Genomic DNA, 27,104 nt, shown 5'->3' on the forward strand with positions numbered 1-27,104 from the left:
ACTTATTTCCTGCAAAAGTATCCTAGTCTTGAATGTCCAATAGAGAATCCAGAGAAAGATCTGTTCCTTGTTTGCAAAATACTGGTCTATGGGGAAAGCAATGACCTCTCCTGCCCATTCCCCACCCTCATCTGAGGCAGGATAGGAAGTGGCAGCATATGGCACAATCAAGAACCTCTGACAACAGAGGCATGACCGAACAGAATGATGAGGAGACTGTACTGGAAGACATGAGTCAGTCAGCAGTGACCTACTGACAAGGTCTCTTGAGTCAATACCAAGAAGACTTTTGAGTAATAGCCTAGGAAGGTATGAACTGGAAGTCAGTCTCCATCCGGTTCTAATGAGTAGAAATGAAGCCTTGCTTATAAGTAAGTGCATGGAGTCTCATCTCTACCAGTTATATCAAGAAGGCAGGCAAGAACTTTAGGTCAACTACTACCACCATGTGGACTACATTCCGCTTACGAAACCCCCCACCCCCCGCCCCGGGTTATTGTTGTCTTCTGCACATTTTTTCTGTGGTGACCAAAAATAGAAATCTTAAGGCAAACAGGGCTTGCCTTTGGGACAGCAATAAAAGGTGGAGGAAAAATTAAGAAGATAGAAATCATTGTTAATCATTTTTACAGCAAAAAGAATTCTAAGGGGTAAGATAAGTGGTGAATCTATCACAGAAAACAGGACAGTAGCTGTTCTTAGGACAGAAAAAGAGAGCACGAAGAGGGGACTGGGCCTGAAAAGGCCCCCATCTTTTCTAAAAAGAATTAAAAAAAAAACCTTCACTCCCCCACATAAAAATCTGGTTTTACAGTCCAGCACTTCAGTTAAAAACCTACCTCTGAAAACTATTAGCTATGTGTCTATGGGAAATTTGTCTCTAAGTTTGTGCTTTCTCACCTTTAAAATGCAGCTAACACCATGTCCACAAACACTGGATTATTACAGGAATTAGCTCAGACAAAATATATAAAACACTTGGAAGAGAATAAGCACTCAGCTAAAGGTCACATTTTTTTTAAAGAAAATCTTATTCTATTCAATATGCCCCGAGGATAACACTTATTTCCACAGAGTGCATTCATGGATATTCTTAACCAAGATCCTGACATATCAAGGCAGAATTGAGAAGAAAACATTTGGCATTTGAAGTCTGCAACTGTTTTACAGAATGCTCACTTAATTTGAATGTTGTTAAATGGCCATAAATTCTTTGACCGTCCTCTACTGTCTGTGTCCCCCTCTACTTGTGTCTTTGCAGACTTATAACTGCTCCAACAAACATAGTGTGGCAGAAGGACACTCTGTGACTTCTGGGTGTAGGTCTTCAAGGCCAGGCAGCTTACCCTTACTCCTGAGCTGTTCACATAGGGGGAAGTTGATCACCATGCAAGAAATCCAAGTGTAGGAAAGGGAAGTGTAAGGAACCCTTGTATTCCATTGGTAGGAATGTAATTTGATGCAGCCATTATGGAAAACAGGATGGAGATTCCTCAAAAAATTAAAAACAGACATTGCATAGGATCTAATTACCCCACTTACGTGTCTTTACCCAAAGAATACAAAACACTAATTCTAAGAGATCTATGTACTCCCATGTTCATCATAGCATTATTCACAATATTCATGGACAAATGAATAAAGAAGATGTCATACATACATAATGGAATACTACCCAGCTATTAAAAATTGATGAAATCCTGACATTTGCAATAATATGGAAGAAACTAGAGGATATTACATTCAGTGAAGCCATACTAAGAAAGACAAACACCATATGATCTCACTCATATGTGCACAAGTAAACTAAGCAAAGGCATTATATAAGACAAACTATTAGACTATGAGACCACAAAAGAGGTTGCCATAAGGGAAGAAAGAAAAGGCATGAGTAAATCCAGTAAATACAGTCAATTGTGTGATAAGGGATGGAATTTGAAGTAAGTGGTGAACTTAGTGCACTATTTATAAAATTGGATTTGTGGTATACTGACATATACCTCAAACTTATGTAATGCTATAAACCAATGCTAACTTAATAAAAATGAAATATAAGTAAGCAAAGAAAGAAAAAAGAAATCCTATTGTCTCAAAATTGCCAAACACTAGATGTCACATGTACACCTTCAATCAACAGCCTTAGCTAGGCACCAGCCCACAGGCAGCATGAAGGTCACTCTTGTGATTGAAACATATTGGATATCCAGTCTTGAACAGCCCTAGTCAACATCTGAATACAACCAAATTACAGGTCCAAAGTAAGAACTACTAAGCATTCAAGATAGTGTTATATCTTGAATTTCTGACTCAATTTGGTAACTTAAAATGTACATCACTAAATTTTGAGATAATTTTTAGACAGCAAAATTTGCAAGGACATGTGCATTGAATACCTCATTAAGGCTACAGTGAGGAATAGATTTGATGTGACAGTACTCTCATTAAACATAATGAGATCCCCATTAACATCATGCTTCCAGATTCTTCCTATTTTTCCCTAATGCCCATACGGTCAGTGAATTCAGAACACTAAAAATGAAACAAGCCACATCCTCATCCCTATTTATGCCACCTGCTTGATCATGTTGATGTTGGTGAACAATAATTCTGTGTTTCTTGTACTCCCCCACATGTGATGACTGGCTCTCATCCTTCAACCAGAACAGAGCACCTGTGTCTGCCACAGGTGGGACTGTCATCTGCAGGAGATCCACAGCTGGGAAGTCACAGCCCTCCCTTCATCAGCGTGGGGGCCCTTCTGTCAGCATCTGTCTGTTTGGAAAATAGACCACTGTTGGTGGAATTTGAGAGCCACCAATTTGTCAATAGTCTTGCCATTGAAAGGAGGAGGGTGAAGGTGGAAAGAAGAAATACAAATCCCATTTTTTAATCCTCTAGGGTTTAATGTCTGTTTCACTGCTGTTAAGATTTCTGAGAGATAAACATGACTGAGAAAAATACTATGGCAAAGGGAGAACAGTACAAATTGGTTTCTATAGCAACTTCACAGATAAGAGTAATGGTCCTACCCAGCCTAGAGGGAAAAGTAGTAAGACTAAAATATGCTCAGAATAAGAACTTTCATGACTTTTTTCTTAAGAATTTAATTTTAATTAAATTGCTTGTTGCACATATTATAATTTTTAAAAGGGGGAGTGCGCCTCCCTTATTTCTGAGGATCTTATGAAATGTAGAACTACATACCCTGATGCATGATACAGTGTGCCACGTTGAAAGAAAAAAAGCATAAAATGTATAATGTAAGTGGATTTTAGAGTCCAGTCCCAAGACCTAAAGTGATTTACCCAATGTCATTTTTGACTGCATTCTTGAAAGTTTACTTTATACTTTACTTACTGAAAATAGGTTCACTGATGTTTCCCTATTTCACAGGACTATTGTGAAGATTGCGACAAAGCATATATAAATGTTTATATAAACCTAAAATACGGAAGCAGTACTAATAGCAGCAGTGAAAGCAATAACCATAATAGTAACATCATTATTTATTATTCATATTAATAGGTAATTATATAAATATTAATATTGCAGAACTAGAACCCAGGTCTCTGAGTATACCAGACACACTGTTTGCTTTCTACCACCCCTACTATTGGAGTCAAATCCTTTTACTGAGAAGTTAATGCCGCAGAATCCTTCTTGCTTAGATAATGTGACAGAAGTTAGAAGAATCAAAGTATAGTGAGCCACCAATGATACCCACTGCCATTTATTAGTTATCAGAACCTGCCCTATTGTTAGTGGTACTTGTCTCTACTTAAAGATAATTTAAAACGTCACAGTTATTATGATCCAAGGAATGCTAAGTGAATTGGTTAAAGAGAGAGAGATGAATTCCAATGAGAAAGAAGTCATTGAAAAAGCATGATTTTGGCTAACAATGAAAACTCAATCTTTTTATGAATATAAACTGTACATATATGTGACACATATCATTCATTCTTTTGTTTTAGATTTTTCCACTAAAATCAATAATATTGGACTTCAAAGTAATCACTGTAGGAGGCTGTGGTTTGAGGATCAATTGTTTTAAAACTGAGTTCAGAACTAGAAATCATTTCATTACTTAGAATTTAAAATCTCTAATTATGTTATCTCTCCTATTCTACAAATCAGTCACTAAATGTGGCTATGAATTATTTATCATTGTTTCCAGAAATCACACTCATCCTCCAAGGGTAAAAAGTTCCCACCACTGAAGATAAGTGAAAGCATGTGTTCTGCATGCAATTAATTCTTACGGGAGCTCGAAAATGCCCTGGGCAATAAAGATATTGTAGGAATAAATCCAAGATGATTACTTTGAAGTAGAGAAAAATCCGGATGTAAAAGACCCAGCATATTTGCTTGTAAATATTATGTTACTTTGTAGTTATAACTTCACTAATTCACTTATTCCTCAATTTTCTCATTCAACAGTTACTAATTTTCACCCCTACTATATAGGTGGTGGAATATGAAGCTAAATATGAGTCTTTTATCTGTATGTTGATTTCCAAACATGTATTTCAAATTTCAACCTCTTCTTATATCTCAGGTCAATATTTCTCTCCATCTTTTGAATGGAGGTCCACCTTGATGTCCCATAGATATTTCAGACTTTTTATATAGACTTTCTGCCTGACCACATCAACTTGAGGAGAAAAAAAGGCTTCTTTTTGTGGTTTTTTTTTTTCCCAGTTAAGTACTGGAGTACCAATAACAGACCCAGACTGTCACTCTTAAGGCCAACATTTGCTATGATCATTTGCAATCTTGGAGGATTTTTCAGGCCCAAGAAATCAATGTGACTTCCAATGTCAAGTAGAGAGAAAATTTTAAGATTCATTTTATTCACTGCCACTACACCTAAAATATAGTCAGAGAATGAACACTAGCCCCACATAGGTCAGTGGCAGCTTGCCATGGGTAATGCTCTTGGACACCTAGACCAGGTTCCAAGCACCAAAGTGATGCTCTTGGTTTATGTTAGGGCTGCCACATGCTCTGCTCCAACCTCTTATACTCAAAAGGTTTCTAATACATGACACCACCCCACATGGCCTCAACCACACACTGTTTTCCTCACAGATAAACCCTTCAGTCACCCAGATTCCTCTTTTCTTCTGGCATTTCTCTCTCTGGTACTGTCACTGTGTCTCTCATCCCCCACCCCTTCACAATAGAACATCTTAAACATGCTAGTATTTCACTGTATTATTTCACTCATATATGAAAGATAAAGAATAAAAGCAAGTGAATAAACAAAATAAGCCCTTAGATTCTGACAACAGAATGATGGTGTCCATAGGTGAAGGAGGTGGGAATGGAAAGAACAGTAGAGGGGTCAGTTGGATTGTGGTGGATGGAGCCAGACCTTTGGTGGTTGGCATTGTATGGTAAATACAGATGTCAAGATGTGAAGTTGTACTCCTGAAACTTGTGCGGTGTTGTTAGCCAATGTTATCTCAAAAAATAATCATAGATCTGAGGCATACAGCAGGAGAGGGAGAAGAGGAGTTGCCAAAATAGAAAAGGGAAGAGAACCAGAGATAGGGGAGTGGTCAACTACACCTGAGGGAAGAAATCAAATATTGTCCAAAAATTAACAACAATGTAAGAAAATAAACTTATAAAGAAAAAATAATAATAAATAGTACAACCACAGTACCTGCTGGGAGGTGCCAGATGTCCCACATCTGCTCTCACAGTTTCTCACATATGATGGATTTAAGTCACATACAGGAACTCTAAAACCAATGGTATAAAAGTAAAAATAAAGGGATGATATGTGTTATTCTTTAACTGTAAACTTTAGTCATTGAAATATGCCCCTTTTAAGTTAAAAAAATAATTTAAAAAACAAAAATGCTAATATGCCAGGGTTATGGCCTACATATTTCATCAGTGTAATCATTACTAAAGATTTTGAGTACCTGGAATGTACAAGCACAGCTACCATAATAAATAAGTTCTAATCCCTCTCGTCAAGAAACCTAGATTTAGAGGATACAACTGACACCCAAACAATAAAATACATGCAAGGTGTTCCACGAAATGGTGCTTGGAGAATAAGAGGGATTCTACAGGATTTAAACTACCTAAGAATTGTGTAGAGGTTTGAATCTCTATTGCTCTTCTCGTGCTTTGGCCTTTAGGCTTGCGCTCTTGGAAAAAGAGGCACATTGGAGTCATTTCCCTAAAGCAGCAAACTTACAGGGATTCCTATAGTGTTCCAGAGAGAAAAAAATAGTGGCTTTGACCTTGTTTTCCCCTCTCCTGCAGTCTTCAGCGTTTTCATTCCTACTTCTTTTCCTTCCCCTGTGAAATAATTTAATCTTATATGTGCAAAAATGGCTTGTCAAAAATGTAGCACGTGTCGAGCTGATAGCTCCTGTGGGGGATTAAACATGAGCTGAGCAACTACTGGTTCTACACAGTGGGTGGATTAAAATTTCTGTAGCCATAAGCAGTCTCCAAATCAGCAAATTCTGAATTATCAGCTGTCAGGTGGCAGAATGCGGTCTAATTGGGTGAACACAAACATCTGCAAAATGAATATGATTCAGATGGACACGGAAACTGATACCAATTTTAGAAAGAAAAGCAGTAACTTCATTTTTTTTTTCTCCATATGCTGATGAGCTCCTTTTGTCACATCAAATTTTCAAAACAAGAGAAATTTAGGGGGACTCCCAGTGGTGTAGCAGGTTGAGCACCATGCTGTGAAGCTGTCCGCAGCCTCTGCAGTGCAGGTTCGATTCCCGGCTGGCCAGGGAGATACCCACATGGTGCGACAGACCTCTCCTGCCTTGCCCACTGCTCCCCTCAGCAGTGTCTTTGGTCTGTCTGCCTGTTCTGTTCCCCACTCTATCTCTGGTGAATTCTCTCACCCTCCCACACACCTCTAACCTGTACCCCAGTTCTTGTATAAATAAATAAATCTTTTTAAAAAAAGAGAGAGAAATTTAGGTTTAGTACACATGCACAAATACACATAGATCTCTCCTATGCCACTTTCACAGATGCCAGAAGACTCCTTTCAGGTGTCTTTTGGTGGGGTGGGGTGGTGTGGGGTAGGGGTAGAGTGGAGGAAACTGCTGCTTCCATTCACCCAGCCACGAGAAGAGAAGCATACTACAACCCCCACTTCCCAAACACCTGTTATGCTTTGGAAATGTTGCAGGGATAAGAAAGGTGGAAGGAAAGGGAAGGACGATTAAATTGAGGAGTAAAATCAGAATGCAATATAGGTGGGAGTTTGTGGCTTGTCCTTTAAGTGACAATTAAAAGTATACAGAAGCAGAACTATTTAGCAGGATGTTGCTGAGGCAGGTACACAGGAAATCATTCCATTTTGATTAAAACACAGACACTTGTCTGCAAAATTATCAGTGCAGGGAAACATGCGACCTGGTTGAGCATGCTATTGCACTGCCATGGTGTGGAATATGAAACTAACAGGGGCTTGAAAAAACATGGAAACACTTTGGTTAAGATTTCATGACAGGGAAGAACCAGGATGTGGGGGGTGGGGAGAGAGAGGGAGGAGAGGAGGCGAGCTAAGTGGGTCAACTCCCATTCAGTCACATGTTCGTGGAACAAACATTTACTGAGGTCTTAGCATGTTCTAGGCATGCTAGACATGGGTGCCCTTCAGCACGTCCACTAACAGAAGTAAGAAAACATAACCAAGAAAGGGAAGTAAGAAAAAGGAGCAACTTTAGAAAAATAAATAAATAAGCACCAGGAAAGAGAAGCAAGAAGAGAGAATAAAACAGGGGAAAGAAAAAAGGGGATGAAAAAAAAAAAAAAGGAAGGAAAGGGAGGTGAGAAAAGAAAAAAGAGGGAAAGCACAGAAAGAAAAATGAATGGAAATCAAGAGAAGGAAAACTGGAGATTAAAATACAGAATAAAGGAGCAAGAAAAAACGAAGAGAGAAAGGAAGGCGTGAATCGGGGACCCAAGTCCTCAGGGAATGGAAAGGGGAAAGCGAGGAGCAGGAGACACGTGACAAAAGCTCAGTGAGAAAATGGAAGCCAAAACGAGAAGTAAGAAAACACCAGTTATCAGAAGGGGTGGCCAGAAAATGGAAGAAATCACAGGAAGCAAGAAAGGCAAGACAGGGCAGTGAGAAAGAAAGGCCTGAAACAGGAGTAAATAAAGAGGTGGCAGGGAAAGTGACAGGAGAAAAGGGATGCCAGGGAGAAAGGGAAGTTAGAAATGGGAAGAAAAGAAACAGGAACAAGAAACGGGAAAGAGTGAGGCGCAGGTTTTGAAAGCGTGGACGGGAAGTGGGGAATGGAAAGCAAGAAAAGGGAAGGGGGGAGGCAATGAAGAAGGATTTTTTCAGTCACGTGTAAGAAAAGTAAGCCGCTGTATACAGACTCAGCTCCAAATCAGGGTCCTCTCCAGCTGCCCTGGCTAGTAGGCCCATACCCAGCCGCACGAGAATCAGACAGAAAACAGAAGAGAACAAAAGGGAAGACGTGTCTTTGCCTTCGGTCCCAGAGCAGTGTGGGACATGGGCTTGTGCTGCCCGAGGCCAAAGGGAAATCTGGTTTAAACAGGAATTTAGAAAACCTAAATAAGGGACTAGGAAAAAGGCTAATTATAATAAAGTGAAAATCAAAATCAAGAAGCAACTATAAATATAAACCAGAGACACACGGGGGGGGGGGGGGGAGACAGGGGAGGGAGTAGGATCGAAACAAGGGGGGGGTGGGAATTGTATGGGGACTATAACCAAGATGAAAATGCATACATTATGCAAAAATGAAAAATGATATAAAAATATATAAAATAAAATAAAAAGAAATTACATGTTTAAAAAAAAAAAAAAAACATGCACAATGGAACCTTTGTTACCCAAAGCATGAGAGATTGAAGGAATTCACTACATCCACTGATCTTTCTCCAGGAGGGGATCTAGGCTCTGGGCTTCTGCCCGGCTCAGAGGCTCAGAGGATGCATGCGGCCCAGTTACACTGGACAAACTTTGAGGAAAAGTCATTTGTTATTTACTCCTAAGCTATTTGTGGTTCATGAAGAGAGTTTTAAGGTGTTCTTCAGAATCTACAGCATAGCTTTGGTATTATTTCTGCCATACAAGTAAACAGCCAGTCACACTTTACCTTTGGTATTCATGTCAAAGAAATGAAAAACTAAAACTAAAATCACTTTTGCACAGCACCAGGCTCATAAGAAATACCCCCCAAAGTGCTGATGAAGCTGGACAGTTACTTTCTAATTTTGAAGTCCCATATTATCGACGAATTCTAGCTGTGGTTTCTGGTAGTCTCTGGACGATTCTGCCTCATTGCTTTCTGAATCTGGGAAATAAGGACACCATCTTTATCAATTGGAAGATGAGTAAACATATTATCTGCTTACAGAGAAACAGAAATGAGTGCGTGAAAACCATCATTTCTTAAGTGCAGAGGGGGAGCTCTAATGACTTTATGCTTACAGATATATGAGCATCTTGAACTACCCACAATTCTGAAAATATACCCCAGAATTTGCAGGTGACAGATGTCTGCTCAACACTGAAGCAGTGTGGTATATGGGAGAGAGTTGGGGATTGGAATATGCTTCCCCTGGGTTTTGGCAATAACCAAGCTGAGTTATCAGGTAAATTACTGAACAACCATGGTTATTATTAATTTCTTCATCTGTAAAATTAATGAACTGATTTAGCAGGGGTCTAAGCTGACAGCCCTCAAGCTGACTTTGATTATTGGACAAACTGTGAGTGGCTGCCCCCTCAGCACACTAGTTCTGCCTGGCTCATGAGCTCTGTCTGTGGCTTTCTAGGTTAGCCAGTTGGCAGGTCCTCATGGCCACCAAGAGAAAAACCAACAGCATCATGCCATTCTCCTTCCCACTCAGTGACCTGCTTTCTCAGTCTCCTTTGGGGGCTTTGCTTTTTCTATCCTTCTCTTCAATGATGAGGCTCTAAGGGTCCCACTCATCCCACACCACACCCTGGGTGCTGGCACCAACTCTTAATGCTTCCCGACTTGGTGGCGTCATGACTCCCCACTTACATTTTTGCCTCTAAATTCCTCCATTTTTCCCCCTGAGCATTCTACTTAGATACTCCAAAAACACCTCCATTCCAGTGGATTCAAAATTTAAGCCACATTTGTTCCTCTACCTCTCTCCTCCTCTCTCTTACACTCCACATCAAGTTACTCTCAACCTGGTCTCCCAACCTCTGCACTTTGCTATTATCACATCTGGACAGTCATATCTCATCCACACATCTACCATTAGCTCCTTAAAAGAAGCTCAGTGCCGTCTTCATTGGGGCTTCCCCTGTATTCACTAGGCCTGTACTGATCTAGTAAATAACCATTGAATAAGAAATCCAAATTAAAGACACATACTGCTTCATCTTTCCTAAAAATGTATAAGCAACTTCCCAGGACTCTTTTCTTCATTTCCTTCTCTTAAGTGTAGCTCATAAATCAATGACCAGCTGTGATACATTCCTTCCCAGTTTTTATCCAGTGATACAGTTTCTGCACTTAGCAGAAACTCTTGTCTGTGTGCATTCTCTTGCATTTAAGTCACTGCCTCTTTGATAAAAGGATGGACACTAAAAAAGAGATATGTTTGCCTAGGAAGGGAGTGAAAATTTACCATTTAATTTAACACTGAGCAGATTTAGCAGAATTAAATTCCATAGGAAATCAAATCTCCCTTGCTGGGAAGGCCCATTTGTGCCCAGTTAACAGGCACAAGATGTTTCTGGAATAACAGAGAGTTGGTCCACCTTGCACATTCACAGAAGATGGATCTCTATCTTCCTCATCTCCAGCTTCTGACCTTTCAACACTCACTACCACTTCAAACGAGGCGAGGGGATTGTGTTCTGTGTGCATGATGACATATTTGCAATTCACCTGCATTTTCAGCTTGACCTTGGCAACAGGTTTAGGTGGTTGAGGTGAAGATTAATGAGACAATTATTTTTACAAGGAATATAAACTGCCTGACTGGGCTGTGTTAACAGCAGCCATGACATTTGTTGCTCCTTGAATTCTGAGCAGTGCAAAGCCAATGCAAAGTGTGCTTTGAACTAATCACTGATAGAGAAAAGTAAATTAAGATAAGCTTCGATAGCATTACAACAAACATTATTAACACTGCAGTTTCTTGTGGGGGGGTTAGAAGGGAACCAAGTCTTACATCACCACTTGCTAGCTGTGCAAGCCATTTAAAGACTTAAAAGTTCCAGTTTCCTCATCTGCAAAATGGAAATAATTATTCCTGAATAGGAAAGAAAAAAAATAGCACTTAGCATAGAAAACAGAAACAGCCACTTTTGTATCAATGGGAATTCAAGTCTAGGGAGATACCTTAATGAGTTTTTTGAAAATAAAAGATGAGAATCTCCGGAGTATGGTTTGGGGAAAAAAGGTTAAAAAAAAATACAGAGAAAGAATTTTTTCAGAAAATCAAAGTGAGAAAAATGTTAAACCCAGAATAAAATGGAAGATAGTCACTGGAGTGAGAGAAAGGAACGATAGAGATCATGGAGGAAGCAAGAAGTTCAATAATATGGCAGCAGATGAGTAAGAAATTCCCCATGGTGAAAAGTGCTTAATAGATTTCTATTTTTAAAAAATCTGAATGGAATTTGAAGTGGTTTGTTACATATGGTGCAATTACCTTCCATTTTCTCTAAAACTTTCAATAGAGTCTGCAATTGGAATGAGTGAAGAATGGTCAGGAAAGGTTTGCAAATAGGGTAACAAGGAGAGAAGGTATAGCTCTCTTAGGAATCAGGCAGCAGCATCTTGAAGCAGACAACTGTGGTGTAGTCTGCCCAGAAGACTACATACCTCCCTCTCATAGACCCTGAGCAGAATTCATCATCTTGCCATCCCCAGCTACAAGCTTGTCCCCCCTGGAAATTCATTAAACCATTAAACCATTGGAAATTCATTAAACCATTGGAAATTCATTTAACCAAGCCTGTACCACAAGGAGGGAGACTTGAGCCCTCTCATTTGGATATTTAAGAGGAAAGTGACCCCAAACGTCCAGGCACATCTGGGTCTCAAAGCTGTCCTAACTACCATCAACAGATGCAATGAGGATTGCATCTAATAATAGAAATCAGTCAGTAGCAAACTTGACAACATACAAATTAGGTACCAAAGTACTAACAATTGAGCTATTAGATCTCAGTCTGTGATCCACATCTTCCTAGCAAAAGCTTTATATAGCTCACTGGGAGTTAATAAAAGGAATTATTAGAATAGATTTTGTAGCTCACGGGGGTTTATTAGAAAGGGTTGTAGTATGTGGTGTCTTATAGTTGCTATAACATTCAACCAGACATGTAGTTTACAAACCTACTTCATCAATCAAATGATCAGTGAGTATTTATTAAGCATTATGTAACACATACTATGAAAGGATTAATAAAAACGAAGTACTAGTGCACAGTCACTGAGCACAGAGATAATAATGAAGAATTAATGAACACAAGAATAAAAAGAATCCATTAGATCTGGTTTACAAGTCCACCCTAGCACAAACTAAACATAACCTTGGACAGTCACTTAGCTCCTTTGGGTTTCTTGTTCTTGGTTGTAAAACAGTAACAGATATACCTGCTCATCCCATCTACCTCCCCACACTGTTAAAACGATGGAATGAGATGATACATGTGCAAGTCCATTAAAACTATAAAATACTGTGAAAAATAAGGCATCACTGTGAAGTCTTGTTTTTTTTTTTTTTTGAGTGCTTATATTTTTGTCTATTTTATATGTTTGGTGTTAGATGAATTCTGCATTAGTCTGCTCATGCTGCATAAAATGTCTTATCTATTTAAAAATACTCAGTGATAAATCATTCACCCAGCATCCTCTGAGGCGGGGTGGTTCTGCTCCCCTCCCATCTGTTGGAGAACAGAAGGGCAGAGAGCAGCCTGAAGGGAGAAGTGATTCAGCTCAGGATCACCCTCTGATTGTTTTTATGTGGGTAAGAGCTGGAAGAGAATACAAAATATAGGAAAAATAATAACTGTGCATGGGTTAGCACAGTGAGATTGCAGGTCCCTTTTTATATCTTAATGTTTCCTTTTTTATAGCTGAAATGCTCTTGTGCAATAAATAAGAATAAGAAAAAAAAACGATAAGCACTTGGCAATACTCTGCAGTTCACAAAGCATTTTCACCTAGAGCAATCTGATCCTTAGTGCTGCTCTGTGAAATTGAGAGGGCATTTTTATTGACCCCATTTTACAGCTGAGAAAACTGAGACTTGGAAAGATAACACAGGCTGCAGGATCAATGTGCTCTTTTCATTACAGGGTTCTACCTCCCAGAAGAAATGACAAGCTGCTCCAGAAAGGAACAAAGGAAGATATGATCAGGCAAAGAGTTCCTTAAAAGACTGCTCTAGAAAGGACCAAGACTACTAGGGATTCAAGAGGACACTGCTTTGGACTCTGAAAGCAGATGTGAAGATGACCAGAGACATGTAAGACAGTGTTGATTTTGTCTATGAGAAGCAATCTGTATTTTCATGGGTGACAACGGGAGAAGCACTTCCTCCTCCCCAGAGAAGGATTCAAGTCCCATACAAACAGACCAAGGGAGGGGTGGTGGCAGCACTGGGACTCACCAAACCTTATCGTAATTTGATGACTTCAAAATCAGTCAAGATTTTATAGAAGACCAAATTGTCCGAGAACAGCTACTTCAAGCCAATAATATTGACACACAACAGCTTTGGGTCAGAATGGCAGCTGAGCACCCCGTGTCCAGGCCGAGGAAGTGCAAGGCTGAGTCATCACAAGTGATGACTGAGCTAACAAGACACTGAGCTGAAGTGGGGGTGCAAACTGGCAGCCCATGGACCAAAGCCTACTCTTGGTTGTGCCATTTAGAATCCTTGGAGCTCTAATCATGTGTGATGATGTTATTTGAATATGACTTAGTCGCCAACATTTTTTTATCATTGAACTTAACACAAAAGTCTAAGTCATCTCTTGAAAAGATCAGATGTTATGGCTCACTGGACTGAGGATTTGTACATGAAAGCAACTTACTGGAGCCTTCAAGTGTCCCCTTTCTTTCTGTCTCTCCCCAAGCATCCCTGCCCAGGACCTTCATATACTTCTATATTTGTATATAGAAGATGGCCCCTATATTTGTCAGTATTTGAGACCCTTACCCTAGTGCCAAAGCAAAGATTTTGAGGATAAGCCCAGAATATTATAAGACAGGTCAGAATTCAGAATAACAATAGTCAGGAAACTTACTCTGATGTGTGTTGCTCAGACTTCATTTTCTGGGTTCCTTCCTGGCCTCCCTGCCTGAGAAGTTCAGGCTTAAAGGCTGACCACCTCCCTCCCTGAGGAAAAGCAAAGACCAGGGTTGAACAATGATGCAGGAATTCAGCTGGAATGGTTCCCGGGAGACCCCAAGCAGAATGGATGGGCAGTCGAGGGCAAAAGCCATCAGAAGCAAATAAACAGAAAAGAAACAGCTGTGAAGGCTCAGCACAGGGAGGTCTAGAGTAAATTCCCTCAACTTGGGTGATTCACGCCAGCAACCTCCTTTTGAAGGTTCTGTACCCTACTCACATGGGGGCACTTTCACCCTTAAAACCAAAAATGGAGGTCTCTGAATCCAGTGCAGACAGACACACAGGGGCAGGGAAGGCTGAGGCCCCTGATTGCCCTGCTTCCTCCATCAGACTCAGCTCCCTGTCTGTCACACTGAAGACCCTCAATCAAAGCTATTTAAGAAATGAACAATTGTATCAAGTCTGGCAACTTGACCATAGCTAGCAAAACCACCAAAAAATATATGCTTTGCTCACCAATCCTACTTCTTGGAATTTGTCCTATCATAGATGGACCTTTACAGGTACAAAAATAGATGTATGTATACAAGTTTACTCACTGCAGTTTTGTTTATACCAGAAAAGATTGGAAATAATCCAATATTTCCCAAAAGCAGTCTAGCTAACAGGTTATGGTGCAGTCAAAGAATGGAATACTACACAGCAATTTTTTAAAAAAAGAAGAAAAATTCAGTGCTCTCTAAATACTAATATGGGAGTATTTCCCAAATATGAAGTGAAAAGAACAAGATATGGAACAGTACATACATAGTACATTATCTTCTCTATGTGAAAGCAAGAAAGATAAAAATCAATATTCAGGGCCTCCCCTGGTGGCGCAGTGGTTGAGCGCTGGGCTGCGAAGCTGCCCGCAGCCTCTGCAGCACCGGTTCGATCCCAGGCCCCTGGTGAGGGTCCCACATGGCGCGCAGACCTCTCCTGCCACCCGCTGCTCCCTCAGCAGTGTACTTTGGTCCTTCTGCCTGTTCTGCTCTCTGCTCTGGCTCTGGTGAATTCTCTCACCCTCCCGCGCTTCTGACTGTACCCAGTGCTTGTATAAATAAATAAATAAAAATCTAAAAATAGTAATAATAATAATTTTTAAAAAAGAAAGGTAAAAATCTATATTCATACTTGTTTTTAAACTCCTCCCCCACCACATACACATACTAATAAATAATAAACATAGTCATCTACTAGGGACATGGCGGGAGGATGAGGTTGGTGGGGGGGAGGCTGAGTGGAAGAAAGGCTTTCACTGTCACTGTTATTGTTTTGCATTTTAGAACATGTGAATCTGTGACTATTTAAAATACACATTTCTTTTTAAGTATCAAGTCAGAATTTGGAGGTATCGGTTCACCTGGACTCTGAGAACAGCATGTGTAGCAGGAAGAGGACAGGAGCTGGGCAGTACTGAGCTACTCACCGTGTCCCCTCAAGATTTGTACCAGCCACAGAAGCTGCCTGCCCAACGGTGTCAGCTCTCTGGGAAGACCCTGAAGGAAGATGAGGGCCCATAAGCAATTTAACTAAACCTTTAAACTCAGGATTTGGAATATTATAATTATTGAATATGACAGTCTTTCATTATTAAAATATAACTAATTATATTCTCATACTGATGCCTGTTAACATTCACACAAAAAATTCCCTCAAATTTCAGAGAAGCAAAAAAGAGAGCATTGAAGGTGTCATGTGTTTATGAATAAATATAACATGGAGGAGCCCTTTTAAATAATTTCAAATATATTTTTTATTCTGTGACTTTCTTTGTTTCTGGAACTTCCAGCCATTGGGTCTTGGTGGTTCAGGGAGGATCAGTTCCTAACAGAGCACAGTCCCAATAGATCTGGGATTGACAAGATGCTTGAAAGTCCAGCAATATTCAGAAAGGAGCATCCAGATTTTTGCTTAGCATACCAGGAATGAAGGCTGAGAGACCCGAAAGACAGAATTTCTTCAATGGTTACAGGAAGGTGGAAGAAGAGAAACAAGGATAGTGAGGTCTTCATTTTTTGTGTGCTTCTCTAGAAGAGGCAAAAGAAAATTAGAAACTTCCAAGAAGATAGATATGGAGAAGGAATGAGCAAGACAGGGCAGCCAATGCAGCTTCCATACAGTAGCTGAAGAAACCCACAAGCCTATAAAGAAAGTCTCGCTGTCACGGACTGAACGGTGTCCTCCCCAAAATTCATATGCTGAAACTGTGACCTCCAGTGTATTTGGAGATGGGACCTTAGGGTGGGGCCTAACTTATTAAGACTGGGTTCTTAAAAAACAACAGGGATGTGCATACACAGGGAACTGGTCACAGGAGGATACAGTGAAACAATGGTCATATGCAAGCTAAGGACAAAGGCCTCCACACAAGAAATGATTTTGCAGACCTATTATTCTTGGACTGGACTTTCAGAGCTCTAAAGAAATCAACCTCTGTTCTCTGGAGTTTTCTTATGGTAGACCTAGCACACTAATACACCCTTCACATCCCCTTGCACCTTTGTTTGGGGAATGGGGTGGAGGATATCCTTGTACTGGCAGCAGAAATTTGCCTTGTATGTTCTACATTACATGGCATGCAGGGCCCCAGAGAGCCTAGTTGGGGGACCTGCAGGTGCTGCAAACCTAGTTGGAAATGGGTGGGAACTTTGAAACAGAACACAAAATGTGGGAGGCAATGAAAACCCCACCAGTTCCTCATCAGTGGCACCAGTTCCACACATCCAGTTGTGCATCACTCAAGCAGAGGCCAGGGGACCCCCAGAACATACCTGTATGTGTACAAAGGTCCCTGTCTTCCCTCTTCTGCCCTTAGGTCACCTAATCTGCCCCTCTCCCTCCACACACCAGGGGTCTTGTTGTCAAGGGAAAGGAAGGAGGTAGGGAGGAACAAAGCTAGGAAAAGCAACATTTACTCCAAAGAAACAAAGCCTTCTAGAGAGACTATTCAAGCCACTGACTTTGCTAAGATTGTACTAACTTAGGTCCTTCCCGGTGCTCCCCAACTCCTATAGAAGGAACCTCACAAGGGAAATCACATCAATAACAGGCTGCACAGCTGAGTATGATAAGAGTAATTCATTACTCGGCTCCATATCTATAGGAGCACATACATCTTTATGTATGTGTACACATATTTATTTTGTATTTCTAGTGCCTTTCAACTGAGTGCTCCATGCACAGAAAAGATTGAATGCTGCCCAAATTTCATAAAAGTTTCCTCCCTAATTTAGAATTGCCCCAGGAAGTCTCTGATAGCACTTTTCCATCTATTTCAAAGCATTTACCATCTGCTCACATGCCCTGATAAAATCCAGCCACAGGATACCACTCACCCTTCCAACCTGGCAAAGCTGCTTTTTTTCATGTCTGTGTACTTCCTTCCTAGCCCTTCACAGTGGAAAATCTCACTGCATTGGAGCCACCCTGCCTGCACGCAAAAAACTACTGAATGGCATCATTTCTCTTACGGTTTGCCTTTCCCACAAATGCTCCACTATTGCTGGATATAGAGAATATGATGGTTCACCAGCCTCACTGCAGGTCAAAAGTGACAGGAGAAAACAGATTGGATGGACAGCTTAGACCCCCAGGTTGCCATTTGTTTTTGGTTTTGCTCTTTCAAAGCAACTGCATGAGGTTTACAGCTGAAAAGCAATTCAAGACAAAACAAAACAGAAATGTCCCTTTAAAATAGGCTTTTGTCATCATTAAGCAATCAACAAGTATTTAATGGTTACCTGTCTCTAATAGCAGAGGCAGGCAACTCCAGACCCCCAGGAACCCAGTTCATACCCAACCAATCTGGCTCATACCTCAGGAGAACACCTGTGCTTAACCCCAAGAGGTGAATCCCCAAAGCACTGTGGGAGGTTCACAAGGTACCAGAAAGCAGAGATAGGTCTAAGATGAGTGAGGACTGAGTGGGAAGGGCCTGAGGTGAGTGACTACTGAGTGGAAGGGCCAAAACCAGAATACATCAACAGCAGAAATAGGATGATAGAGAAAGAAAGAGGAAGTAAAGTGAAGTGGAGAGGAGAGGAGAGGAGGAGGAGGTTATAGAGCAGAAGAGGGTGAGTTTGGGATGACTTTCACAACCCTAGTTTGTGGTCCTTCTGCTATGTTTCTGGGTTGGTTCTTCTCTCTGTGCTGGGGTAAAACCTTTAAGGAGCACGATGGTGCTATACCCCTACAGTCTAGAGGGACAGAGAAGGTTGACCTATAAGGTGAAAGCTAGATAAGCAGGGTAACACACACCGTATACCAGAAAGGGAGCACAGATGACAACTTTCAGTACTCAGAACTGAGTCCAGACTTTGTGGTTTCTAGACTTGCGGGAGCTAGAAAGACAGCAACCAATGGACACACTGAAACATGCTTCTATAACCTGGAGAGGAGGTGAGGAGGGTCTTCATGTCACCTCAGCCAAGCTCAGAAAACCATGGTCCCTTGACATCTCTCCCACAGACTAGTCCAAACCTACTCTGTCCAATAAGGTAGCTACTAACCACATGGGCTATTGAAATTGAAATTCTAATTAATTAAAATTAATAAAATAAAAGACCCAGTTCCTCACTCTGCTAGTTGCTCTGTATTGGAGAAGGTAGAAAGTGGGCATCATCACAGAAAGTTCTGTCAAACTGGTCCCAAAAGAATTAGCAGTGGATGGCAATCCAATAAATACTAATTTGGGCTCAGAATATATGGAAATTTTGAATTGGGAAAATATAAAAGAATTTTAATCTAAAAAAATCTTAAGTGAATACTTAAAGTAGCTGAAATTTTAAAACATTTTTACTGAAGTAACACTGGTTTATAACTTTACATAGACTTTAATATTCAGCATTATAGCATAACATACACACACAACACTACGATCTCCACCAGTCTAATTCCATTTTTACCAAACAAACGATGCCTTTCACCCAGTCTGTACACCCCTCATTTCTTCTCCCTTTGGAATAATTTACTCAAAGAATTATCCCCAAAAAATCAAGTCCAGCACTTGAGCATTATCTAATTCAAGTGGCATCTAAGATTCCTACCAAAAAAATAAAAAGAACTGCATGGATTTTCCTTGATTCTTTCATCCCAACATGTATGACAAATATGGAAAAAGTCATGCTCTGAATTGTCTACATGAATCACAAAAATAGCATCCCACTCACCAGGGACATTTTGAAAATTTATGCTTTTTTGTCCACGCCCACACAGTCACTTTGTGTAGAGAGCACAGCTGTTCATTTGTAAATGATGAGCTCGGTGTTTGGGTGACCTCGGGGGTGGTCTGTAGACATAGTCCCATTAGTAATCCTCAATGTTTTGATAGATATCTGAATGGGTTCATGCTTAAAGCAGTCAGGGCTATCCTATGGCCCCAAATAAAGACCTAGAATGTAGCTGACACATTTTGCATTCATAAATCAGCCAAAAAAGTTTGAAAACTTCCACTTTGGAGTTGACAAAATATGTAATGGAGAATGATAAATGCTCAGATGAATGCTCGGTAAGCCACCTGCAACTCATCAGCAACATCGGAAACCCACTCTTCAAAGAGCAATCCCATTGATCTCAGATCAAAGGAAGGCAGAGGAAAAACCCAGACAAATCTTTCACTCCATCGTCTGATGACTTCCTTAAAAAAAAAAATTATCTACCCAATGACACTGTGGCAATATATTATGTCCTCAAGTCTCTTCACAGGACTCTCCTTCAATCCTTCAATCATTATATCTCTGACTAGTGTTTTTTTTTTTTTTCCATGAATGAAATGATTGATCCTTTTGAGAATAATTCTTCTTTCCCTTTGTCTTAAAGAATCAGAACAATGATTGATTCTGAACTTTGGGGTATGGGTTGGCTGCTTCTCTTTTTATGTCATCTTCCAGCAAAAAAAAAAAAAAAAAAAAAAAAATGCATTGAAAATGCAGGAGCTGTGCACGTGGATTGTCTCACAGGATGGTGGTTATCATTGCTAGCAAACACTTAGTCATTGCTCACTAGATGTCTGTTGCTGTGCTGAATGCATTCACCTGCCCTTCTCTGATCTTCATGACAACTCCACCAAGAAACGCCACTCTCACCCACATTTGGAGAAGGAATCCAAGACCCAGAGGGAAGAGGTGTCCAAGTGATAGAGTGAACATTCAAACCAGGCCTGTCTAGGCTTTAGCACCCCATGCTGTTCTGATCTCAGTGGAGATGGGAAAGGGTATCTCCCAGAAAAGAGGAAAAGGAAGAACTTAATGAATGTAGACCACGTTGAATGTTCCCAAGGCGGCATCAGAGAGCACACCTAAGAAGGAGACCAGAGGCCCGAGACCAGCATTCTCTATGTTGCAGTAGAGACAGTGTCCACCAAAGCTCTGGGGGTTTTCCTATGTTTACATAGTTTATTGAAGTAATTCGCCATTGGAATAGCACTTTTTTCAATCAAAAGGAATTTTATGTTGTTTTGAAGGAGAGAGTATGGGAGAGAAAAAATAAGTTTCATTCTGTGCTAGGACTTCATAATGGGAGGGTGGGCCATGTGCCAGGGGTCTGAAGGAAAGAGGCTTGGAAAGGAATGGATTCCTAAAAAATTCCTGTGGGCCAGGGAGGCTGTGCAGATTCATTCATACACAGGATACCTCTCTGGGCAGGGTAGGTTTACAATACTACCCACAACCACAGACCAAATTCATCAATTGATGGTTTAATCTCTTGACCTAACTTCTTGGTGCCTATTAATATTTTTAATTTAGTTTAAGATTTTACTTCCTATCAAATGAAAATGGGTCAGGTAAAGTAGTTTTTTTATACCAGGAATATTAAAAATATCCAGTAAGTTATATGAAAGTAAATAGAATGATCTGGAATAAAATAAACTGGACTATAAATTTGACCTCCACCACTTACCTCATTTGTAATTTGGGACAGGTTACTTAGTCTTTCAAGGTCTTCAGTGTTCTTTTCTATAATAGGATTCTACCTACATTTTAGCATTTTGCTGTGAAAACTAATGCCCTAATGTATAAAAAAATGCCTGGCCCATGACAGGTCCTCATTGTTTTGGGAGAAGAAGAAACATGCATTAATTGAAATCTCGCTGTATGCCAATTCCTCTCAGGAGTTTTCTTTTTTACTTTTTACAACATCCATTTCACCAGGAAGGATGGAGGATTAAAGAAATTAACAATTTACCAAGGATCAGTTAGTTGAAGGTGGAATCAAAATTCAAAGCCATATTGTAGACTTGTAGTTGATTGTTCTTTCTACTTCAGCGTATGATCTCTCAATAAGGAGAAAATAGAGACGAGAGGTCCTTTCCATTGATCTTATCAAACAATTTCCTTAAACTTCATTACAGGACTCTCCTTTGGTCTTTCCATCATTAGATCTGTAACTAGTATGTATTTCTTCATTAATTAAATGATGGATCTGTCATAGATGGCCATCTTCCCTATTCCACAAGGGATGGATTTTACTGCGGTAAATTAGGATAATCTCTCTTCTGAAATGTATGGCCTCATGAGTGTTGAGAATGGTTGACCACCCAAGTGTTGAGCATCTTGTGGGACCCCTGTCCATGCCAGATGGATTAATTGAAATCCTCTTCCTCTCACAGAAGAAGATCTTTCTTACTTTTCACGATACCCGTTTCACCAATGGATAGCATCGACTATGTTATTACAGGATAACAAGCAGATCCATGAAGCAAATACCAAACTAATTGAGTCTGGTTTGCTACAGATTTAAGTTCTCTGGCTGATCAACTTGTGAATTGAATTAAATTAAATATGTGATATTTCTGGCTTCCTTTGGGTATTGGGCACTGGTGTATGTTCTTCAAGGCCCCTCTCTGACCATTCTAGGTCATGAACCGAAGAGTTGAAATGCCCAATACGCATTGCACATGTTCTACTGATAGTAGAGGGGAAGAGGAAAGCAAAGAGACACAACAGGAAAAGAGAGAGGGAGATGGGAATTAATATTCACTCGATGCCAGGTATGTGCTAGATATTGTATGGATGCTTTATATCTTTTAATATCATAGCCCTATCTACAGTTATATTTATTTATCCTCTTTGCACAGAGAAATACTGGTGTTTTACACAGGATATTAATATTTCTAATTTCACTTTTGTGCTTGTCAAATCAGCCCACTTTAAAAAAAAAAAAACCAACCCACTTATGTCAAATATGGAGAGAGGAGTCTTTAAGCTGACACAGACAGGTCAGAAAATCTGGCAAGGGAGGCCACTGAAAGCCTTTCTGCAAGAACTCTGAGAACCTGAGAACTCTGGGTTCTGCAAAGAATTCATGCTAAGGGAGTCGAGGGGAGAACAGGCATATTTTCATTGAATAACTAAGATCTACTCCTGACCACTTTCTTGTCGAAGAACCCAGATACTGGTGAGAGTATCAATATGATTAGTTGAACATTTGTTTCCCTAACCTTCCTTGGAGGTAGAAGTGATCACATAGCTGAGTTCTGGCCAATAAGATATGAACAAAAATCTGCATGAAGATTCAGGGAGCTTACACTTTTCAAATTAAAGGGAGAGATGGAAATGATACCATTCTTCCTTTTCCACTATCATTCTTCTTTAAATATGAATATAATATCTGGAATGGCAGTAACTACTTCATGACCATGAGGGAAGAGTATGAAGAAAGAAGGTCAAGCAAGATCAAGGGGGTTGGGAGAGAAGTAGACATTATTACTCTCTTCATCTGCACCAATATGAACCTATCTCCAGACTCCTTGTTATATGACAAAACTACACCCTCATTTGGGCTGTAACAGCCTGTTATCTATTGTTGGATTTTTCTATTACTTAAGACCAAATATGTTCAAAACTGGCATACCCAGCAATAAAACCTTCCTTGGATGGGGAAGGAAGTTCTCATACAACATGGACCTATTGCCTTGATTTGTCTACCCTTCCATGCTGAATATTATTCATGTATTGAGGAAAGCTGGAGACCCACAGACAAAATAAAAGTTAACAGAGCTCCTTCCCTGAAAACACTATACTCCTCTAGCAATCTAACTTGAAAGAGGGAGATGTCTCATGAGTTAGTGCTATTTAGGTTCAAACTGATAGAAAATTTAAACAGACTGATATGGGAAAAATGAGGAACCAATTGACTCACATAACCATCAACCCAGTGGGTGGTCAAGCGTCAGAAATAATGCATCAAGAAACAATGTCATTAGGCCTAGATCTGTCTTGATTTCTCCACTCTACCCTACTCTGAGTTAACATTACTATCAGGAAGGAAATTTTCTTTTCATTGCAGCCTATTGGTTCCAGTCTTACACTCTCCAAAATCAAAATCCAGCAGGAAGGGAATTCCTCTTTCTTGGTCATGCCACAAAAAGTTGAACCACATTTACCTGACTTGGGTTATGTTCCCGCCCCAGAAACTAGGGCAGAAAGTGGGAAAGTCAGGCCAAACTAGATGAATTTATCATGGGCATAAGGTGGTTTCCCAAAGAAAATAAATTCCCAAGAGGTAAAAGGGAGTCTTAAAGGCAAAAGCTATCCCACCCACTGCTGATATGCTCTCTCCAGCCCTATTACTTAATAGTAAAAGGTCGGGCACAACTCAGCTGCAATGGGAATAGTGATATTCTCTGAATATGTAAATACCAGAAAATTCCAAGAAAGTGATCTCAGACCATCACGGTGTCAGAAATAGGCTTGCGGGGTAACCTAATAAGAATTCACTCAGGGACATTGTCAGTTTGATTTTTTATATCAGTAGCTAGATCTGAAGCCTGTGTTATTGGGTTATCTATTACTATATTTGTCCCCAAAGGATAGTAATCAATGAATTAGATTATTACCCAATAACTACTAAGTGGCTACCAAATGCAGGATAAATAGTGAGTTAGGTAATTATGAGGAAATCATTCACAAGAAGACAAACCAACCCTCAAAGATTTTACAAATGTATCTCTTCAAACATAGCTAATTATGCAAACCATAATATGCCAAGAACTGACACTGGTTGTACAAATGGAGAAATATTAATGAAGATTGAGCATGTCAAGGAAGAATCCTGAAGAAAAAGGACTATTTATAACCTGAATAGAGATATTTCCTGCTATGAAGCGAATACCCTCTACAAATCAACACTTTTCTCCTATAATTTTTACTTTCCCAACATCTACAAGCTTGGAGCACAAAGGTCTTGTTTGACTTTTCAATATTTACCTGCTGTCAGGATTGACCTATAAGAGTCAAGTAGGGTGGTCTATGAGGATTCTACAGACAGGGCTAACCAAAGTGGGTGGGCTGATACAGTCCCTTCTGGCAGGTACAAAGGCCCAAAGGTCATACAGGGACACACACAGAGTCAGTCCTCTTCTGATATCATCAAATAAACAGCAGCTGTGGAGAAGAGATGGGTCATGACTCAAAGGGCACATGGATCAAGGGGAAGGTTACTTTTTCTTCCTAAGATACAGAAGACTCAAGCCTGTTTTAGTGCTGAGAGAAATGTTCCCTTGAGAGGAAGTGTGTATACAAGAGAGATAATTGATTAGAGGTGGATTCCTAAGACTGGAGGTTTGGCTCAGAGCACAGAAGTTTGGCCTTCAACAAGATAGGGACCTAATGGGCAACTCCCTGGAAACAGAAGAGTAGCTCCAATTGGCCCAACAAGAGACTCAGTGGTCAAGAGCAAAGTTCTGAAGTCCAGCTGAGCAGGGCTCAAATCCAGGGTGATATTGGTGGCGCCATTTCTTCATAAAAAAAAAATGAGAATTCCAAATTTCCACCACAGAGTTGTCTGAAAGACCACAGGAAATAAGTTACACAAAGGCTTAACCTAGTAAGGAAGGGTTTAATGTAAGCAAAGAATGAGGTAGATTTTGATAAGTATGAGGATGTCTGTAAGACATACTTCAAAGTTTTTAAACCAATTTTTGCTTTTTTACAAAGTAAAATAAATAGTAGCATAACATTTACATTTAAAAATCCATATAACAGCACTGCATTGAAAAAAATGATATTTGGATAAGTCCCTGAGCTCACCATGATAAAAACAGAAACCTAGTTAGATTAGGAAACTTTCAAGGATGCTAGGGAGTCAACTCATTTTTTTGAAAATAGGTAAATAAAGGGGAAAAAAAGGTCAAATATTTCTTCTTTGAATTATGCAAATTGTACTTCAAGGAGTCCAAATCATTGACAAGGGGCAGTTTCTTAGAATATTCAAGCTAGTAAGAAAGAAATAATTAAATCTGAATATCGCAATATTACCATTTGGCAACCTCCAGTGAATTAATGTATCTGAAAATTGAATATCAATAGATGCCAATATCACAAAAAGAAAAACAACCAGAAATCAGGCAACTGATGGTGGAAGAACACACCTCTGGAGTCTTGCCAAAAAAATAAAATATGAATATTATCCTACCTTTTGTTATTTACAGAAAAAACAAGGACAGAGGATCATGTTAAATACAACCAAGAAAATGCCAGCATACAAATCCAGACTGTGGAAAACTCTCAAAACAGCCTGGTTTTCAAAAACAAAACAGATAGACAGACCAAAGGAAAAAAATGCATGAGAAATGGGAAATGAGAGAAAGGGGACCTGAAGATTAAAAGGGATTTTAAAAGCTACCCTATTGGTATGTATGGACCATATCTGGACCTTGAAGCAAAGTGTCAAATGAAATAATGAAACACTGGAGAAATCTTTTGAAATGTAAACTGAATGTTTATAATATTTAGGGGTGTTTTTATTTTTTTTAAGTGGCTATCTAGCAGAGGCAGGCTCTAAGACAAAAATTCATGTGCCCATGTGTAGGGTAAGGTAAAAGGTATCAGGCTTTTCTGCCCTCCTGCCATCAGGATAGATGAGGGAACCCTGTGATCCTGAATGCATGCCTGATGGCGGGCACCTGAAGTGGGTACACCTGTGCTAAGACTGTGCTTTTAAGGGCGGCATCACAGGGACGCCAGAAGCAGAGAAAGCAGCAGCAGAAGCTGAAGAGAAGCCGAAATCACCAGAGAGCCCAGATAGAGTGAGGATTTGCTGGGGGCTGGGAGGCCTGCCAGCCTCCCGGCCCCCCAGCACCCCTGCCTGCCATATGCCTGGTGAACCCCAATAAAAGACCTGCAAAAAACCACTGAGGACTCTGACTCCTCCTTTACCCGGTCTGCATGGGATCAGAAAATCTGCACTGTGGCCATTCCTGCCTTTACACCATGATTTATTAAGGAAGAGCCCCTAGAAAACCTGCTAAAGGAATAGAGGAAAAAATACAGAAGGAGAAGCAATCAGGGAAGGTTGCAATCTGAGGCAAAATCTCAGCCTCAGCTTAATCCTATAGGGAGGGCTAAAGCAGAAATTACTGGATTTGTTCCTCTACAAGGCAAAGGAATGGGGCTGTCATTGAGCGGCACAGTCATGGTTTTAGGAGGAGGGTAGGGTAGGAAGATTTCAGTTCATGGTGGGCATGGTAATCATAATACCATTTACATCACCCCTTCTGGCAAGTACAGAAGGGAATACTAGCAGCACTATCCCCAAAGCTTATGGCCTTCTATGCAAATCAGCCCCAGGGAGCAGGCATGGAGTGTCCAAGCTCCCTGCAGCACTTATGCAAATCTGGAGCTAAATGTGACATTTCTTTAAGCATTTTTACTAGAAATCTCTCTACAAAGTTTCACATCACAGAACTAAATTCAATGAAGAAAGCATACAATCCATTGAATATAAGTTCA

General features: G+C 40.1%; 1 protein-coding gene across 15 annotated transcripts in view; it reads right to left on the reverse strand.

Annotated features, from left to right (window-relative positions):
- NCKAP5 (NCK associated protein 5) overlaps positions 1 to 27,104 on the reverse strand; it is a 1,249,968-nt gene that overhangs the window by 1,127,423 nt on the left and 95,441 nt on the right. For 12 of the 15 annotated variants that reach the window (XM_054699647.1, XM_054699644.1, XM_054699660.1 and 9 more), the window contains one exon: positions 5,672 to 5,750. The gene's annotated coding sequence lies outside the window, so the exon portion shown is untranslated. Of the gene's footprint in view, positions 1 to 5,671; positions 5,751 to 14,287; positions 14,363 to 15,736; positions 15,759 to 27,104 lie in introns of those variants that run through there. The other 3 variants (XM_054699649.1, XM_054699646.1, XM_054699657.1) reach the window with 3 other exon arrangements.

Source organism: Talpa occidentalis, unplaced genomic scaffold (genome assembly GCF_014898055.3).
Source record: "Talpa occidentalis isolate TD23 unplaced genomic scaffold, MPIMG_talOcc4v2.1 talOcc4.3, whole genome shotgun sequence".
Taxonomy (NCBI): domain Eukaryota; kingdom Metazoa; phylum Chordata; class Mammalia; order Eulipotyphla; family Talpidae; genus Talpa; species Talpa occidentalis.